Source organism: Xenopus laevis, chromosome 6S (genome assembly GCF_017654675.1).
Source record: "Xenopus laevis strain J_2021 chromosome 6S, Xenopus_laevis_v10.1, whole genome shotgun sequence".
Taxonomy (NCBI): Eukaryota; Metazoa; Chordata; class Amphibia; order Anura; family Pipidae; genus Xenopus; species Xenopus laevis.
Window position 1 is genome coordinate 110941096 of NC_054382.1, and position 21827 is coordinate 110962922.

Here is a 21827-nt window from a genome sequence, read left to right on the forward strand (position 1 = left end):
AGTGCAGTCAGCATTTTAGAAAATCCATATTTAAATATTCTATTAGGCATCGTTTTTCAACTACTGCTGATGTTTTTAACTAACCTAATGAGAAAAGTACATGGGAAAGTATTGAATTAAAATGTAGGAATCATAAATCTAGCTAAGATTGGTCTCTGTATTGGCAGTTTTAAGTTAAGTTTCATTCCAACGGTATGTGGGTTCTATAATTCCTTAAGAGATAGGTAAAGCATTAAAGTAATTAAATGTAAAATTGATGAGTGTTATTCTAAGCACTTTTGGATTTTACATAATGTTTTTTTTAATTCCACAATATTAAGGGACACATGCACTGTTAATATAACTGAATTTTGTTACAATAGTGCTGCTTGCTGTCAGTTTCCACCCATAAAATAGTTGTCAGGAGATAGAAAGAGAGCTGTTCAGATGGACTTCTGGTTAGGAAAAACCTCAGAAAACTATTTTTTTTTTTTTGTTTTCAATAACTTTATTGAGTTTTCCATAAACACAATATAATATATTACGCAGATTGAGTATGTCAAGATAACAAAAGAAAAGAATATACAATGCTGTATAACATGCCAAAGATACAAACACATATCTATAAATATATACTCAAAAGCACACATTCCAAAGGAAAATAATTAACATAGTAAATAAAATAATGAAGTAAAGAAACAATAATAAACCAAACTTCACTCAGTGGACTTACTAATTAATGTAAAAAGAATTATCAACAAAAATGGCAGTTTCAAGTATCCAAAATATGCATGAACTGATAAAGCCACCTTACATTTCAATAAAAACTATTTTTTTCACATCTTTCCTAACTAGAAGAACATCAGACCAGACCTCTTTCTTTTTAGTGACAACTTGATTATTTCATGGTTGGAAACTGACCAACAAGGGGCACCGTTGTAACAAAATCCATCCATATTAACAGTACATATATCCATTAATATTTAGGAATTTAAAAAAAAATATGTAAATTGCAAAAGTTCTCAGAATAGCACTCTCATCAATTTTACATGCACTTATTTCAAAGGTTTCATTCCTTTGAACTTTTGCCAGCTCATTACTACCTTTGCTGGCAACCTAAGTTGCACTGAATACTCAAGGTAACAATGTATAAGGAATCAAAATAGAGCCCAAGTTGTTCTTTCATCTATTAAGTCAGTGTTCTTTTTATACTTTATTGTAGTGATCCCCAACCAGTGGCTTGCAAGCAACATGTTTCTCCCCAACTCCTTGTTGCTCCCAGTGGTCTCAAAGCAGGTGCTTATTTTTAAATCCTGGTTTGGAGGAAGAGGTTTAGTTTTATAAAAACCAGGTGTACTGCCAAACAGAGACTACTGTAGGCTGCCAGTCCAAAAAGGGGCCACCGATAGTCAATCACTGCCCTTAATTGGCACCCCAGGAACTTTTTTCACACTTGTGTTGCTCTCAACTTTTGAACACTTGAATGTGGCTCATGAGTAAAATATGTTGGGGATCCATGCTTAATTGGCTTTAACTGACACTGACTAACACTGCCAGGCCCGGACTGGCAATCTGTGGGTTCTGGCAAATGCTAGAGGGGCTGCTGTAAATGGCCATAGACAGTCACTATTTATTGGGCTGGTAGGTGCTTTTTGGGCCTCTGTTTGGGCTGTTTGGGCCTCTGTGTACCTAAAATTCCAGGGCCTAATTGCATTCTCAGTCCAGACCTGAACACTGCCTAGAGTTGTAAAGTCTTTTATGCACAATAACCCCCATTAGCATTGTAGTATAGTATAAGATTTATTTTGTAATTTATTTTATGATTTAGAACACATAATTCTGATTTGTTCATATGCTTTTGGTTTAGTTAGTGAAATGAATTCAACACATTTTAGTGCTACTGTAAAGAAAAGGAGTCCAGTGTTCTAAATAGTTTTAAGCTTTATTTTGATTACATTATTAATAACAGTTGAATTACAATGGTAAGGAAAGTTTTAAACCCACCTGTTTTTTTGTACTTTGCAGGTTTTAAACTGCACCTGGAAAATAATTGATGCAACTGGCACACACAGTGCATATGCACACCATTGCTTAATCTTTTCCATTAACTGTACCAAAAAGTAATAAATAAGAATTGAATTTGAAATAAGTACACCATAAAAATAAGTGAATATAAAATTGACGAGGGTGCTATTCTAAGCATTTTTGTAATGTACATTGATTATTTATTTATTTTTAATTCCAAGATATTAACAGAAAAAGAGGCTGTTCCAATGTTCTTCTACTTAGGAATAAAATTAGAAAGAAAGAAAGAGGCATTTCTAATGTTCTTCTTAGGAATAAAATTAGAAACCTTTCTCAAATCTTTCCTAAGCATCATCAGAGCCCCTTTGTTTCTCCTGACAACTTCCTTGACTACTTGGTGGTCAAACTGGTCAGAAAATGACCAGCAGGTGGCACTGTTGGAACAAAATTCATTCATATTAACAGTACATGTATTCTTTAATATCTTGGAATTAAAAATAAATAAATAATCAATGTACATTACATTACATTACTAATTATTTTTAAGGTTTTCTTATCCTTTAACAGCAATGATTACTATTAACAGAAATTCTCATTTCGAGAAGATTGGCATCAGGTGAAAAACTAATAAATAAAGAGTCTCCATAGGAAGAATAATAATGCTGCGCTGCCTTGAATATTTCTAAAAGAAAAACACAAAAACATTTTAACTTTGAAGTGAAACTTCAACTCTTCCTCAGGATGATTTGGAGCATAACGCAACAACATCTATTGCTCACATAAAGGAAACTCAAACATTTGTCATCTTTACAAAAGAATGATCAGGGCAAAGAAATGATTTCAAAGAAAAGACTAAAGTGCCTCTCTGCGTTTGCTCAATAGTTCAGCTGTTCATCTGTAACAAATGCAGAAACTCATTACTGATCAGGGATATAAGAAATAAAAATAGTAAAGGAAATAGACAGGTCCTACATTGAGAAACATTAGAAGTGGTAAGAGAAAGACATTCTATAAAAACCCATTGACTGTATTGTTACAAGAAAAACAATAAAGTCTGCTCTACACAGGTAAATGCACAAATAAAGTAGATGGTAAATATGGGCTCAAAGACAACTGAACTCCGTGTATCCTCACATTAAGCTTCATCCTGCAGCTGAACTTGAATTCTCACACAAAGTTTAATACTCTTTTTTTTTTATCTTGGATTTTTTTGGGAGGGGTGGTGGTATAACTTGCACTTTTAGTTAATGGTACTGGGATTCATTTACCTGTTTGACCTGTTCAGTGTCAATCATCATAACATAAGTTGCTCAGAAATGCTTTTTTGGGGTCTGTGCTTTATTAGCAGCTCGGATTATTGATGAATCACATGTAAATAAGGCAGAACCCCTAAGGCAACAAGTTTGCGTGGCAAGATAGAAGACCCCTTATGCTCCTGCCAATGGTGCTCCACCAGCCTGACCCTTTGCTTGACCCAACCTCCAAGAGGCAAATATGTGATATCTATTTTACTGTTTTATTGTTTCTTATTTGTTTCTTATTATTGCAAACTCACATCAACACCAGTGCACACATGTTTATACAATTTAGCTTGTTGGACCAAGTTTTGTGATTTAAAGGGATACTGTCATGGGAAAAAAATTTTTTTTCAAAATGAATCAGTTAATAGTGCTGCTCCAGCAGAATTCTGCACTGAAATCCATTTCTCAAAAGAGCAAACAGATTTTTTTATATTCAATTTTGAAATCTGACACGGGGCTAGACATTTTGTCAATTTCCCAGCTGCCCCATGTCATGTGACTTGTGCCTGCACTTTAGGAGAGTAATGCTTTTTGGCAGGCTGCTGTTTCTCCTTCTCAATGTAACTGAAGGAGTCTCAGTGGGACATGGGTTTTTACGATTGAGTGTTGTTCTTAGATCTACCAGGCAGCTGTTATCTTGTGGTAGGGAGCTGTTATCTGGTTACCTTCCCATTGTTCTTTTGTTTGGCTGCTGGGGGGAAAAAGGGAGGGGGGTGATATCCCTCCAACTTGCAGTACAGCAGTAAAGAGTGATTGAAGTTTATCAGAGTACAAGTCACATGACATGGGGCAGCTGGGAAATTGACAAAATGTCTAGCCCCATGTCAGATTTCAAAATTGAATATAAAAAAATCTGTTTGCTCTTTTGAGAAATGGATTTCAGTGCAGAATTCTGCTGGAGCAGCACTATTAACTGATTCATTTTGAAAAAAATTTTTTTTCCCATGACAGTATCCCTTTAAAGTGCTTTTCCACTGGGACAGAAAGGAAAAAGCAAATGTTGTCTGTCCCCTTTACTATTAATTTTAATTCTATCCCACCTATGACTGTGAATATTGGTTCACAAATGCATAAACAAAATCCACCCATATGCATAGTCTAAAGCAAACTGTAGGTTAGTGAGTCCATAAAGGGACTAAAAGGGAATTTAAGGGCCAGTTATGGTGAGCTTTGGTGGCATGTTGGCTCTCCTAGATACAATTGAAAGTCAGCTAGAAGGTCAAGTTATGTTCAAAATTGGGTGAAAATGTATTTACTGTCCTACATATTAAAACTGTGGCTGAATAGCCGATACAGCAACCCCCTCCCATCTGTGACTTGTTATGAGCTAAAGGGGTTCTTAGCCAAATGCTTGAAGTGCTTTGAAGATACACTTTCTGTGTTTCTGTGGGTTTTTTAATCTATAAGCCACAAACCCTAGCAACCAGACAACAGTTGAAAGTCAGAGCAGAAGCTCTGTAGAAGAAGGTGTAAAAAGAAAATAAGCAATTAAAATAACTAGGTAATTGTATCCTTACATCCTTGTATTTTTGGTTGCTGGGTCAGTGTCTCCAACCACCAGAAAGCATTTTCATTTGCAGAAGAGCGGCAGAATAGGATTGCTAATAAACAAATGGTTCCATAAAAAACATACTAAACATTTTCTGTTAAACAAAAAATTGCATTAATGTATTAAAATGCAATAGTCTAACCACTAAAGGCATAAATAAAAGAAAACAGTGTGTAATGCAAAGCATGAGCTGTGTTAAATCAGTGAAAGGCAAGTGTTTATTTGTTCCTCTAGTGTTAACAGGATCAAATGTATTTTACAAAATAAGCAGAGAATGAGAAATTATCATAGTGGAAAACATCCTTGATAGGCGGCTCGGCTCTTTTTTCCTTTGGTAGCATTTATATAAAATAGCAATCATTGGATATGGCCAGACTCAATAGTGCCATTAATTATCTGCCAAAGAGATAAGAAAAGAACGAGCCATGGGCTGAGGATAATATATTTGATTGCCTCAATTCATGTGACCGATCTGTTAACAAAGAGATACTCTACTATATACAAAAGAAGGAAAGGTTAAAATGCATTTAAAAATAAATCTCCAACTGTTTCATTAAAGCTGATAACAGGACCTCTTCCATCAAATTAAAAGGAAACCGCTTTGCAAAAAGCTCTGAAAGTAGAAATTTGTATAGGTAAGGCACCTAAAATGCAGGTTTCTAGGGACAGAGAATTAACTCCAAAGAGACATGCTTCATAACAGTAAAAAGGGTTTTGGATAGTCAAATGACCACCACATTTCTATCACTTTACCCGCCTGGGGTAAAAAAAAAAAAAGAAAACTCACTCCTATGCTTAATTTGGTTAATCTGATTTATTTATAGTAAACTTGTCAGACATTTGCCAACATCTGGCCACAAATGGGCTGGTACAGGTATGGGACCTGTTATCCAGAATGCCCGGGATCTGGGGTTTCAAAAAAAAAAACCAGACAAGACGTTAGCTAGAACGCCTACAACAGCTCCAGAGTTGCTCAGACAGGAGACAGCCCAGAGACCTGACTCTTATACACCATAGTGAAGCAATACTTCAATACTTGTCAGGAGAAAGAAAGAGGCTGCTATGATGTTCTTCTGCTTAGGAAAACAATTAGAACCCTCTCTCAAATCTTTCCTAAGCAGAAGAACATCAGAGCAGCCTCTTTCTTTCTCCTGACAACTTACTTGACTACTTGGTGGTCAGAATGGTCAGAAACTGACCAGCAGGTGGCGCTGTTGCAATAAAATTCATTCATATTAACAGCACATGAATCCTTTAATATCTTGGAATAAAAATATAATAAATAATGAATGTAAAGGACAAAAGTGGTTAGAATAGCACTCTTATAAATATCACATTCACTTATTTTAAAGGTTTACTTATCCTTTAAGGATATGTGCATGTGTTAGACACATTTTAACCATTTTTATTATCTTTGAATGGAGGAGCTAATTACACCTTGCATTGCACATTGTAAATGGCCCCTATGGACATCATCTAACACAAAATACACAAACTCAATATGTAAGAGAGAACAAAACCTAACATTCAAAAGGTATACTGAGGGCCTGATTCATAGACCTGCAAGTACCCGGCTATTTCCATTGCTTGTAGAATTCACTCCTGAACTCACTCCTGTTTTCTGAATTCAGTTGATTTATAAAACATACATGCCTTAGTTTCGGTAGGTCCTTGGCTGGTATTGACCATGTTTCCCAACACTCTTTTAGTTTATGGCACCTTTAAGACCACCCTACGAGATCATTTATATTCTGACCAATGTTTCTTCTCAGCAGGATGATGAAGCATCTACAGACTTAGAAGTGACAGGACCTGCAGCTACTTCCCAATTCTGTTCAAATCCAATCATTAAAGTTGCTGGCTAGAATGTCTAATAAAACTATCTGACCATCCTAATGTAAATTGTGCCATATCTGCAGGCAGATCTGTTGAGTAACTGTAAGATGTAAGCCATTGTATAGGTATGTTTCCTGCAGTTGTCCTTACTATTTCATGTCAAGCATCTGTACTTAAAGGAAAAGTATAGTAATTGTTAATTAATAATTCCAGTTTGTGGGGGAAAAAACAACAATTATCTGTTTAATTTTAACACTCTAATATTATTAAGAAAAAATGTACATTATCTTTAACTGTTTTTTTTTTGTTTAGAGAAAAAAAACCTGCAATAATATCACTCTGTGTATCTGCAAGGATTTTCTTTTATTTGCTGGTAAATATCACATACCTTACAATACTGACATCCACAGCAAATGTTTTGATGGCCACTGATATTTATTTTTGGTTACTAACTTTACTCAGTTGTCAGATTTTGAATCATAAATGTGGAGAATAGTATGCATAGTAGTGTGGTAAATATTCAAAGACCTTATAATATCACCTTCTTTAAGTACCGTACCCGAGGATTAGTTCATTTAATGCTACTACATACTGTGCATGTTCTGATCAGCCCAATGAAAGCACAGATTATTGGTCCAATTGGTAAGTATAGGTCCAGACCCATTCCATAGGTCCAGCAGTCATTTAGAGAAAAGGATGTCTAGAATCCATTTAATAAATAATTCCAATTAGACCGCACTTACTGAATTGGCCAGTATATCATCGGGTGCACGTCATGTGGCCTGTTCATCAAGGCTCCACTATTACGTTAATTCTCTCCCAGTAGATAGTACTCCAGTTTCAATAAAACCGTCTTTATTGTATGTGGGACAGCAGCATGAAAATACAACGTTTCGAGTGGCACTCCACTCTTTGTCAAGCATAAAAACAAACATCACCACCTGACCTTAAATACAATGTGTCACAGTGCCCCCTAGTGTCATCACATGTGACCATATTTTTAGTGATTAAAAATCAACAGCTTTCCATATGTATCCAAATAACTTCCAGTAGTACTTATCTTTAAATGTATCCATCAAATATCAAATCACAAAATCACTGAACATTATTGTAGTTACATCCCACTCCCAGGAAGCGAATACAAATGTCCATGTAATAACCTATAAATAAATAAGATCAAATTCAAATTAAAAACTATTTCAATAAAAATGGATTGAGATCATACTCATGGTTCAGTCCATGTGGGGATAAGGTCCCCAACCTCCTAATCCACTGAGCTTCTTTGCGTAATAGTTCCTTGTCCATGTTACCCGCTCATCTCCTTCTCGGGACTGTATCTAAAACTTGGAAGCGTAACTGACTAATAGTGTGACCACTTTCATTGAAATGTTTCGCAACAGGCTGGTTCAATTTATTCCTAATAGCTGACTTATGCTCAGTGAGTCTAACCCTTAAACAACGAACAGTTTTTCCCACATATGTTTTCCCACAGGGGCATTTAATACTGTATACAACATATGTGGATAAACAGGTAAAAAAGCCCCCGATGGGAATACGGGTGCCCTGTAAAGGATGATATATCCATTCTCCTTTCAATACATTACTACAATGACTACATCCACAACATGGAAAAGTTCAATTTTTAGGGGTTTTTAAATGGGTCTGTACATATTTTGGCAATGAACCCAAGTCTGCCTTTACCAATTTGGTTCCTATTGTTCATCCATTTAATAGTCATTTACATGTTCTGACACCTGAGCCAAGAGGATTTACCATTATGTCTACAAGCTTTTTATCTTTTATCCAAAAACATGTCATCCTGAGTTATGGGATGGTTATCTTCCATTGTGTCCAGTTTAAGCAAATTATCATCATCATCATCATCATTTATTTATATAGCGCTGTCAAGATACGCAGTGCTTTAAATTATGTAATTATGTAATTATTTCTCTGTAATATTTAAACAATACCTTCTACTTGATGTTAACTAAACTCCATAAAACCAGGCTGGTGGCAAAACAATCCTATTGGGTTAATTAATTTCATGCCATATATATATATTCTACCTTATTTGGGATTTACCTGCTTAAGCACCTCCTGATTCCAAATCTGCTAATTTATTAATGACATATTGTTAGGTGTCCGTGATAAATGCTAAAGAAAAGCCCAGGTTCACCTAAGTACGATTTTTTGGATGTCTAAAAAAACTGTGACTTTTTCTGATTTGACACCCAGAACCTGTGACTTTTCGTATTTCACCCCAGGAAAACTGCGACTTTTTTGGATTTCAAACTCGAAACCTTCGGATTATTGAACGAAACCCTTCACGGATTAGGATATCTTTCAAAATGTCAACATGGCATCTGCCATTGACTTCTACATGAAATCAGCAGGCGTTGGCGTACTTTTTTTTATTTGGACAACAAACTATTGAAACCTTACTATGACACTTACAAAATTATGCAGAAACTGTATATAATTTTCTGTAATTTCTGAAAACCACTCTGACCAAATCCACACAGACTTTTCCCCCCTATTTATCAATAAATTTTCATGAAAATTTCTTGTGTGGGAAAAGACTCGATAACATTGTGAACAAATCCGAATCGTACCATTTTTCGGATGTCTCTAAAACCTGTGACTTTTTCTTATTTGACACCCAAAACCTGTGACTCTGTATTTCACACCCGAAACCTGAGATTTTTTTGGATTTCAAGCCCAAAATCTTCGAATTATTGAATGAAACCCTTGCCAGATTAGGATATCTTCAAAATGTCAACAGCACATCTGCCATTGACTTCTTCATGAACTCAGCAGGAGTTGGATTACTTTTTTTTATTTATACAACAACTATTGAAACCTTATTATGACACTTTGGGGGTTATTTATCAAGGTCCAAATTTATCTCAATATCGGCTGCTACAAACTCCGATCTAACCCGCTCAGGTTTTTAACGCTTATTTATTATTACATTTTCCCGAAAATTTGCTTTGCGGGAAAAGCTCAGATTTTCAAGATTTTTACGTGAATCTTCCCACGAAATCTCAGAATTTTTCGGAGTTTTCACCCGAAAGCTCAGAAAACATAGTGAAATCCCACTGACTTTTATGCAACCTCAACAGGTTTGAGTTGCCATGTTTTTATATTCGGGATTTTTAGCCCTCAGTGTTTAATAAATTCTGAAAAATTCGTGATTTTTTTAAAAGTCAGATTTTATAAAAAAAATATAACAATATATCCCATTTTACATAAGAAATAAAAATGAGCCATTCAGATAAATGTTCAAACTAGAGAATTTATTTTTTATAGAGCACCATAGCAAGAATTATACATTGTGCTGCCCAAAGGTTTCTAAGAAAGAAAAACAGTATACGTTTTAGGTGGAGCTACTACCCTTGTATTGTCCTCAGGATGATTTGAAGCTGAATGCAACAATATCTACTGCGCAAATAAAGAAAGGAAAAAACATTGTGATCTGTAGAATAGCCGGAATCGCAATGACCAGGGCAAAGAATGATTTCAAAAGATGAAGCTGCCGCTCTGTGTTTGCTTGACAGTTTAACTGTTCACCTGTAACAAATGCAGAAACTCATTACTGATCAGGGATATAAGAAATAAAGGTGGGAAAGAAAACAGAAGGTCCTAGACAGAATTTCAAAGGCAGTAAAACGAATAGGCTCTACAAAAGATGTATACTGTATTGTTGCAAGGCCATTACTGACTGTCTTTTAGCAGAACAATGCTAGCTACTTTACTTGGTAGAAGCATAACTCGAAAAAGAGAAATATGCGCACCCCTATAGTGAAGCAAGTATAACAGAGAATCTTTCATAGAATAACCTGCATTATCTTGCATTGTTTCAGATACCCAATCATACTGAGTTACAACTGCTTGGCAAGTATTGTCTCTTTATTCTGGTAAATAATTCTGCAGGAAGACAATAAACCGCCCTGTGCTTCAATTAGCATAAATTTGCTAGTATCTGGCACTTGTTGGCAAAAAGACCTCTGGGGACCCTCTGCTGCCAGAATAAAAAAAAGTTTAAAATTCTACCCATTGTTTTCTGTGACATTGTTTTATCCCAAAGTAGAGAAGAAAATATGTCCCTGTTTACACGAAAATCACAAGGAACCTAACTCCTAAATTGGGCCTTGTTTGTCCATAAATTGTTAAAAATAAGGCCTTTGTTTGTACCAAAAACTATGGTACCAGAGTAATAAAAGATCCTAAAACCAATATTACTTTTGGTTAATTTAAATCATTGCCTTCATCTAAATTAGTCTTTGTTTTCTCTATAAGTTGTGAAATATCTGTCCCTTGTTAATACAAACCCACTGAAGAAAAACTTTGAAACCCAAAATTACTTTTAAGTCATTGTCTTCTCATAAATAATCCCATTCTGTCCCAAACATGAACAGAATTTGACTCAAAAAAATCCCTGTTATCCTCCTTCACCATTTGAAATACACTTCTAAAAAAAACTCATAGGAATTAATAAAAAGTGAGCTTTTCTGTGGTAAGCTCTAATTTTTCACTTTGATAAATTTGCCCCCTAAATTCTCGAACCATAGTTTTATAAAACCACAACTTTTTTCCAGTGCATGTCGTGAGTTTATGAGACAGCATATGTGCAAAAGAGCCGCATTTTGTGCCTAGTGCCCTAGCACTTCCTCAAACCTCCTCTAATACAAGGAAAAAATGAATCTAAAAATTCAATTTGAAATTTTGTCCATTGTTTTTGCCTAATTTTGCCTTAAAACCCAACCTAATAACCCTTTGAGTCAAGGAGCAAACTCACCCGCTACTTCCTTCACATCTGCTCTGGCTGCGGGAATGAACAACCAAAAATGGAGAAACTGCCCATTAGGATCATATTCTCTGGACCAAGGCAAGGAATGCAACCAAACCTAGATAAAATAAAAAAAAACATATTCATCTACTGAAAAGCACAAATAGTTGGAGCAAGCACCAGGCAGGCTAGAGTAATGCTTAATGCATTTCATGACTTACGAAATGGAGGAATAAAGTACAAATACAATTCTAATGTGCAGTTATTCTGTTTTTGGTTGTGACAGATCTTGCCCTTGAAAAAAAACACAGGATCTTCTGATGCCAGAGAAAAAAAAGAGCATAAAACCCATGATTATGTTTGGTAAATTGTACCTGTTTTTTTTCTAAAAACCTTCTAGACCTTTTTCTCCCCAAATTGTTAAAACTATAACCATTGTTTGCAAAATAAACCTCTGATGCCAGAATAAAAGAGCTAAAAAGCCAAGATGGCTCTTGCTCAATTTCACCAATTGTCCTTTCCTAAAGGACTCCTTGTATTGTTCATTAGTTGTATCTGGCCCTTGCTTGCAAAAAAACCTGGAGTTTTTTAAACAGCTTAAAACTCGAGATTACTTTTGGTCAATATCTTTTTGCCAATTACACCCCCAAATTGGTAAAAATCTGCCCTTTGTTCCTTCAAAAAACCACCGGGGACCTGCTAATGCTAAATTAGTAATAAGAACTATAAACCTCAAGAGTATTTTTGGTCAGTTTCACCCACTGTGAAGTTGATAACACTAGCGACTTTTCATCAGGAATCACATCTGCAGGACATCGTCAGGACATCGCAGGCATCAATTCACTAGTGAGACCGTCGTTAGTATTCGTTCACACTCTATGGTCGTTACTCCGCAAATTAAGTAAATTGCGGATTTTACTGAACCTTACCTCTTTTGCCAGATTTGACTTCGCCACCTCAGACCAGGCGAAAAGTGCTAAAAAGAAGCTAAGGGGCAGATTCACTAACTTCGAGTGAAGGATTCGAATGAAAAAAATTCGAATTTCGAAGTATTTTTTGGGTACTTCGACCATCGAATTGGTTAAATTCGTTCGAATTTGAACGAAATCGAACGAATCGAAGTAAAAATCGTTCGACTATTCGACCATTCGATAGTCGAAGTACTTTCCCTTTAAAAAAAACTTCGACCCCCTACTTCGGCAGATAAAACCTACCGAAGTCAATGTTAGCCTATGGGGAAGGTCCCCATACGTTTGCTAACCTTTTTTTGATCGAAGGATTTTCCTTCGATCGTTGGATTAAAATCGTTCGAATCGTTCGATTCGAAGGATTTAATCGTTCGATCGAACAAAAAATCCTTCGATCGATCGCAGGATTAGCGCTAAATCCTTCGACTTCGATATTCGAAGTCGAAGGATTTCAATTCGAGGGTCGAATTTCGAAGTATTTTTAACTTCGAAATTCGACCCTTAATGAATCTGCCCCTCGGTCTTCCTCAATCTTTTGTCACAATCTGCCCCTTACTGTACATCATATCCTATGAGCCAAAAATGCATTAAAGTTCCAAAAACACTGGCAATTTTTCCCTCTTTTAAAACGGAATTGCCTGCAAAAGTCCTGACAAACTTTTTTTGGCGAACATAAACTTTTTTTGGGTAACTGGTTTTCGCCAGACATTTCATAACATATGGTACATTCATTTTACAGTGGGCTCATGTGTAGGGCATTATATTAACTCTCTTGTCTTTATTAAGGTTTCTGGACATTTGTAATAAAAAGTAGTAACTTCAAGCATTTGCACCATCATTTATAATAAAGACCTTCATACAACTTTAAATTACCGGACGTATGCAAATTGACCTAAGCACAAGATCACTAGTGAATTTTCGCTAGACACAAGTGAACACTAGCAGAAATGCTCGCACTGCCGAAGTAACGCTAGCGAAAAATCGTCAACGTTCACCGCAACTTTGCACATTAGTGAATTAGCGTTATTGTATCGAATTTGCACCTGGTGAAGTGGTGCAATGTGTGTGAAGCGGTCGCTGTCGACAATTCGCCCTTTAGTGAATCTCCCCCTTAGTTTTCCGGCACAAACATAACATATGAGCAGAGAAACACCCAAAGCCTCCTGTGCCCTACAAATCTGACTGACGTCAATCGCGAAGTGCGCAGCTGCCAGCGCAAGGTGCTGGGTCCCATCAAGTCACAGCCCAGGTGGTGTTGTGCTACGTCTCTACGCTTACATACTCTGTAGTCTTGACAACTAGACTCTGGGAAAGCGAGGTGGCAGGAATTAATGAACAGGGTGTTTGAAAAGCAATACGGGACATCGAGCTGTCTTATAAAGTTGGGACTGTCCTGCTGGGAGGTGTAGCAGTAGCGCTGTTGTTGGAGGATGGCATGTGGCCTCCTCTCAAGTGACTGATTGGTTACTGGTAACCATATCAATTGCAAACTCAATGAACAGTTATGTCCCATGTGCCCCCCCCCTTAAAGGGGTTGTTCACCTATGAGCTAACTTTTAGTATAATGTAGAGAGGGATATTCTGAGACAATTTGCAATTGGTTTTCATTTTTTATTTTTTGTTATTTAGCTTTAATTCAACAGCTCTCCAGTTTGCAATTTCAGCCATCTGGTTGCTGGGGTTCAAATTACCCTAGCAACCATACATTGATTTAAATAAGACACTGGAATATGAATAGGAGAGGAGCTGAATAGAAAAATGAGTAATAAAAAGCAGCAACAACTACATTTGTTGCCTCACAGAGCATTTAGTTTTAGATGGGGTCAGGGACCCCCATTTGAAAGCTGGAAAGCGTCAGAAGAAAAGGTCACCTAACTAAAAAACTAGAAAAAAAAAGTCCAATTGGAAACTTGCTTATAACATACTAAAAATTAACTTAAAGGTGAACCACCACTTTAAAGTCGCTGACTAACTCAGAGTTAGAGCTACAAAGCAGGAAGTAATATTCTGGCTATTATGTTAAACATTGAGTCACTCCAGCCTTTATACATTACATTTTTGCCTAACTAACTATATTAGAAACATTTTTTATTTTCCACAGCCTATTTACCCAGTTTTTATTTTTACACTGAACTGTTCCTTTAAGGGCAGCTTTTCCCTGACTGCCCCCAAATGTGATAATGTGCTGAGTGCTTCTTGCTCCATGACTAGCCAAAAGCACACTGGCTGCCAAACTGGGCAATGAAAATCACTAAAATGTGTGTGATTGGTACTGGGGAAATTGCATCATTTTTTGGAGTCAATTGGTGGACTTTGAAAAATCAAATTTTTTTGGGGGAATGCGCTATTCCTTAGATTTTACACTTTGAATTATGCAGAATACGGACCTATTCAATCGAAAACGGACTGATTTGACAAAAAAAAACAAATTTCGGTTGGTCTTTTTGAATTCAAATTTCTAAGTTTTTTCAATTTGCAATTGGACCCTTGATAAATATGCCCCTAAGGGTTGGTTGAATGGCATTTGGATAGTTAATGGGGGGGGGCTTGGCGCACAATAGAGGATCCAGCCACAACAGTTACTTTGGGGGAGAGTAGGGGGGAAGCCTATTTGCTCTCCTAGAGTGTCTGTCCAACCTTAAGGCCAATTTAGATTAGATATGGAGTGACACTTATTTGCTTTGGCTTATATCTATAACCTTGTAAGGAACTGATGGGGCACTGTACAACTCAAGAAGCTTGATCTGAAACAGGGTTAGATGGAGTTGCAGCTCCAGTTGCCTTCGCTCTAATATGCCTAAGTATACATTAATTAACCCTCGATATTCGACCCATAGTAAATGTGTCCCTTTACCCTTCCATTACTTTTCTCTTTAGTCAACATCAGCCCATGTAACTTGCTGTTTATAGTCTGAATTATTATTGTCTTGCACATTCATATCACAGTCTTACAGTCACATTATTATCAGTCTAACAGTCACATTATTATCAGTCTTACAGTCACATTATTATCATTTTACGGTCACATTATTATCATAGTCTTACAGTCACATTATTATCAGTCTTACAGTCACATTATTATCAGTCTTACAGTCACATTATTATCAGTCTTACAGTCACATTATTATCAGTCTTACAGTCACATTATTATCAGTCTTACAGTCACATTATTATCAGTCTTACAGTCACATTATTATCAGTCTTACAGTCACATTATTATCAGTCTTACAGTCACATTATTATCACAGTCTTACAATCACATTATTATCAGTCTTACAGTCACATTATTATCAGTCTTACAATCACATTATTATCAGTCTTACAGTCACATTATTATCAGTCTTACAGTCACGTTATTATCACAGTCTTATATTCAAATTATTATCAGTCTTACAGTCACATTATTATTGCCACAGTCTTACAGTCACATTATTATCACAGTCTTACAGTCACATTATTATCAGTCTTACAGTCACATTATTATCAGTCTTACAGTCACATTATTGTCAGTCTTACAGTCACATTATTATCACAGTCTTATATTCAAATTATTATCAGTCTTACAGTCACATTATTATCAGTCTTACAGTCACATTATTATCAGTCTTACAGTCACATTATTATCAGTCTTACAGTCACATTATTATCAGTCTTACAGTCACATTATTATCAGTCTTACAGTCACATTATTATCAGTCTTACAGTCACATTATTATCATAGTCTTATATTCAAATTATTATCAGTCTTACAGTCACATTATCAGTCTTACAGTCACATTATTATCACAGTCTTACAGTCACATTATTATCAGTCTTACAGTCACATTATTATCAGTCTTACATTCATATTATCATCAGTCTTACAGTCACGTTACTATTGTCAAGTCTTACATTCATATTATTATCAGTCTTATAGTCACATTATGATCAGTCTTACAGTGACAGTATTATTGTCACAGGCTTACATTCACATTATTATCACATTATTATCACATTATTATGTGGTGCAGGTAGCCTATAAATGTGCCTATTATGAAAAGAAGAAAAAAATGTGCCATGAAGGTGTAACTGATATGCATGGCACACACATACAGATAATCTGCAATCTGGTTGCTAAGGTCAAATTACCCTAGCATCTATGTGCTGATTTGAATAAGAGACCAGAGTATGAATAGGAGAGGGACTGAATAGAAAGAAATTAAAAGTAGCAATAACAATAAATGTATAGACTTACAGAGCATTTGTTTTTTAGATGGGGTCAGTGACCCCCATTTGAAAGCTGGAAAGAGCCAGAAGAGGAAAGCATATATTTTGAAAGCGGAAAAAATAAAATAATGAAGACCAATTGAAAAGCTGCTTAGAAAAGCCATTCTATACTATACTGAAGGTTAATTTCATGATGAACCACCGCTTTAAGCCTACTAGAAAATAATGTAAACATTAAACTTTTTTTTTTTTTTTTTTTTTGCTCTTTGCTTCCAATTAGCATTCGTTATATCTTATTTTGGATCAAGTACAAGCTACTGTTTTATTATAGCAGAGAAAGAGGGAAATTTTGAGTTCAGATCACATACCTGTACAATATGTTTTTACTTTTGAAAGTCTGATTGTGTGGCCTTTCTCAAGTGTACATACCTTTCTTAAGTTTAAAGAATTATTTCTGCTCCTGTTGCTGAAGGTATTGCAACGTAGGCCCGTGTCTGTTAAACCCGACTAGAGATTATATTTGACCAAGTGCAAGTAGCGGCTTCTAATTTCCCAGTGTGAAATTAGGCTTCATGTGAACTTAATGTGAAGTAGATGTAGATCACTAGGTTAGTACATTTCATTTTTAACAGAAAATGTAGTTAATTGAAATGCTTCATTTTTTTAACAGCTTGCTGGAGATTTCCTTGAACTCCCGCCTCTGTTCCATCAATTTACATTGTAATCAAATATCCAATATTGAAAGACTTGGATGCCTTTGCTACTTACAGCATCTGAACCTCTCATCAAATGTTATAACTAAGATTGAAGGTCTTGACTCTTTGGCATGTCTGCAGAGCCTGAATCATCTTGTAACAAACTGACAAGAGTAGAAGGTTTCTATTTTAGATTAAACTGCCAGCAGTGACTTGTTAAACTTATTAAAGTGGCAATAGTGAATACTTTTGTAGAAGTAGATTGGGTAAAATATCTGCTGCCATTCAGCTTTTATTTAAAGGAACAGTAAGATCAAAAAATGGAAGTGTTTTGAAGTGATAACAATATAATTTAGTGTTGCCCTGCACTGATAAAACTGTCATGTTTGCTTCAGAAACTCTACTATTATTTATATAAATAAGCTGCTGTTTAGCAATGGGGCAGCCATTCAAAGGAGAAAAGGCTCAGGATACACATATTTAACCTGTGCCATATAGCCTTTTTTCAATTTCTACCATTGCTACACAGCAGCTTGTTTATACAGTATGAACTATAGTAGTGTTTCTGAAACAAACAGTTTTACCAGTGCAGGGGAAAAGTACATTATATTTTCATTACTTTAAAACACATGAATTTGTTGGTGTTACTGTTCCTTTAACTAGAAGCCCCAAGCACTGAGAGAGGTTATGAGAGTTGTACTTGTACAGCTATATGGATGGGAGTTGAATCACTGTGATTTACATTAAGGCTACTGTTCATATTTTTGTGAGCCTATTTTTAAAAGTATTTCTTTCCCCTGGTTCTAGGGTTGCCACCTCACCCCTTTAAAATCAAACACATATGGAATCCACAGCCTGCACGGCAAATCATTTAAATACATGGCTGCACATAAATCAGTTCAGTCTGCATCATGCATCTAAATGAATTGCTAATTAGCCTTCCAGGCTGTGGATTCCATATGTGTTCGGTTTTAAATGGTGAGGTGGCAACCCTACCTGGTTCCCTCCAGATTTGGACAGAAATTAAAATAGACCTTGACATTTCAAGTGCCTAAACTCCAAATAGCTCCCCACAAGCCCAATAAATGATCCCTGTCTATGGCACTACAGACCACAATAAACTGGAACGGTTTATTAGAAAGTTGTCCATTCCTCGAGTCATAAGGCTACAAACTTTCTGCTTTGCACCTCTCATAGCTGAGATAGTCAGCGACTTGAAGGGGACAATATGGGACATAACTGTTCAGTGAGTTTGCTTTTTGGTCAGATTCAAAAGCAACAGATATGACCCATGTGGCCCCCCTTCAAGTCACTGACTGGTTACTGCCTGGTAACCAATCAGTGGAAACCAAGAGAGCTGCAAAAGCAGAAAGTAGAGTTCTGGCTTTTATGTTAGACATCCAGTCACTCCAGCCTTTATACATTACATTTTTGCCTAACTAACTATATTGAAAACATTGTTTTATTTTGCACAGCCTACCTATTTATCCAGTTTTTATGTTTATACAATTCCACCATACAACACTTCCCCACACACACTTTAGTTCAGAAGCAGAACTTCACACACATCTAAATTACTGTTTCTTACAAACACCTTGCATAAAATGTCTTGAAAAATTTCCAGCTAGTTGTTTCTGGTCAGCGGTTATATATTAAATTAAAAAAAAGCTAGAAACAATATATTGTCAAAGAAATATCCATAATGTTTGCAGGAATACAGAAGGGTATTATTGAATATACTTATAAGGGGCAGATGTATTAAGGGTCAGGGGTTAATATCGATATTCGACTGGTGAATTAAAATCCTTCGACTTCGAATAGCGAAGTCGAAGGATTTTGCGCAATTCGTTCGATCAAACGATCGAAGGAATAATCGTTTGATCGAACGATTAAATCCTTCGAATCGAACGATTCGAAGGATTTTAATCCATCGATCGAAGGATTATCCTTCGATCAGAAAAAACTTGGAAACTAACATTGACTTCGGTAGCTTTTAGGTGGTGAACTAGGGGGTCGAAGTTTTTTCTTTAAGAGACAGTACTTCGACTATCGAATGGTTGAATAGACGAACGATTTTTAGTTCGAATTGTTCGATTCAAAGTCGTAGTCGAAGGTCGAAGTAGCCTATTCGATGGTCGAAGTAGCCAAAAAAACACTTCGAAATTCGAAGTATTTTTTCTTCTATTCCTTCACTCGAACTTACTTACTCGAACTGAATGGGCCCCTAAATGTATTTATCTAAAGATAAATGTCCTCCTGAAATAGAAATTCAAAACTGAACTTAAGCTGACTGACTGCCGGACTAAATCTGGGTCACCTCTTAAAAGGTTAAGAAAAACTCTGAAACACAGTAATCTGTTTGTTTTTTGAGACTATTTCATTCAATTAGAATAGTTGATGATCCCTGAAAAAGTGATGGTGGTATCATTTGCTCTCATTAAACTGTTTACTTGATTGTTTTGCTCAGGGTTGGAAAAGCTATTTAATCTCAAGAAGCTGAATTTGTCATATAACCGCATACAAGACCTTACCAGTAAGAGGATGTACAACTTCCTATCTCCATTACTCATTGAGAGGATTTAATTAGGACACAAAACCCATTAAGTTCTGTTTGGAAACATTATTGTACTTTATTACTAACAGAACATGTTGTTGAGATGGTATTTTATATTTTGTTTTAATAATCGGAAATGAACTTGCAAAAAGTAGAAATTTACCATGTTTATAACAGGTGCTTAGTGTCTGGCTTAGGTCCAAATCTGTCTTTTTATTCATTAGCTCTAATAAGATTGACCTCTGTTAGCTAGTTTCTATGAAGAATAGCAGAATATGTGCTGTCTTGTTCAAAGTAAAACTATTATGTAATTGCATTACTCAGCACATCAATTGCTTTCCAAAATCATAACGCAGAGGCAGGGCCTGTTGGTTATAGAGACCCAAAGTTGTTATTCTTGTCCTTCGTTTATGTAGAACCTACATGTTTAAAAAGCACATACAGATATTACGGTATACGTCACAATAGTGGATTTAGAGGCCCATTTATCAAAGGTCAAATTTCGAATTCATGTGAATTTTTTTTACTCTAATAAATTCAAATATACTCAAAGGTCGAATGGGAGGTTATTTAAGAATAAAATTCAAATGTCTGAAATGTGAACAAATATCATCGACCCCAAAACTCAAATCTAATTCGACTAAACTCGAATCTAGTTTTTTCTTCAAAATAAATTGAACGTCAGGAAGGCTATTAACATCTTCAAGTTGGTCACTGGACCATTGACTTCGAAATGAACTCAAAAGGTTTAAGGTGGCGAATAGTAGAATTCAAATTGTTCCCAGGGTCAAGGTTTGATAAATCTCGAATTATGAATTTGAATCGAGTTTGGATTATTCCCAATTTGAATTTGTGAGTTTTGACCACAATTAGAAATCAAAAATTCTAATTCAAACCTTAATAAATCTGCCCCTCAATGTCCCAATCACATTCCTACACTATTATTATTTTTTATGTCATAAGCAGATTTATCTCCCTGTGTGTTTTTGGAGAAAGGGAAGAAATATTTGTACCCAGATCAAAACTACTTGCTATGGATAATAAGATCTTTATGTGAATACCTTGCTTCAGCTGGGGCTGCTTTATTGAACCCTGTGGTGTGATCCCAGTTCATGAAATACTTACATTACAGTGCTGGTGAATTAGGCAGAATACAGAGTTTTTTTACTTTACGTTCACGTGACCTTATTTTTTTTTTTACTTTGATCAGTCTGTATATGCAGTTAAGTTTGTTATTCAGCCTTATCCAAATATCATGGATCCCAGTGTATTCTCTAGTCAAAAATGCCCAGCTATTTTAATTATGTTACTGAATATTTTTATTTGGCAGCTATTGCAACAATAACTTATGAATGTTTTTTACCTCTTATTTTTGATATTTAACTTTAACATTTGTATTCCAGGTTTAATACCTCTTCATGGATGTAATCATAAACGGAGCCACCTGTTTCTTCATACTGATTGCATTAATAGCATTGGTGAAGTGTCCAGATACTCCAGAGTATGGTTTGACTGAACTGCTCGCTTCATCTTACATTAGAGCAGAATGCAAAAGGCAATCCTGTTTGTCATGCATCAGGTAATCTATACATAAAGATTTGAATACTGTCATTAAAATTCATCACATGTGGATTTGTTTGCATATTCTAAACATCCCTAGCCTAAAACAGTTAAATGTAGGTTGTCTGCTTCTATCTGTCTATCACTAATGGGTGGACTACAGCTCTTTGTGAGCCAAGTCCCCCTCGTATGATTTAGAGTGTGAATACTGTAGTGTACTTTGCATCAAGCAGCTCATGATAGAAGAGGGCAGTGTTTTACAACTCTTTGGTGGCACTGACTTGGTTACATCCTTTTCTACATCACCCTTCAAGTGGGTTAGAAAAAAGATTAAAATCTCTCTCTGCCTTGAATGTAAATGCTAA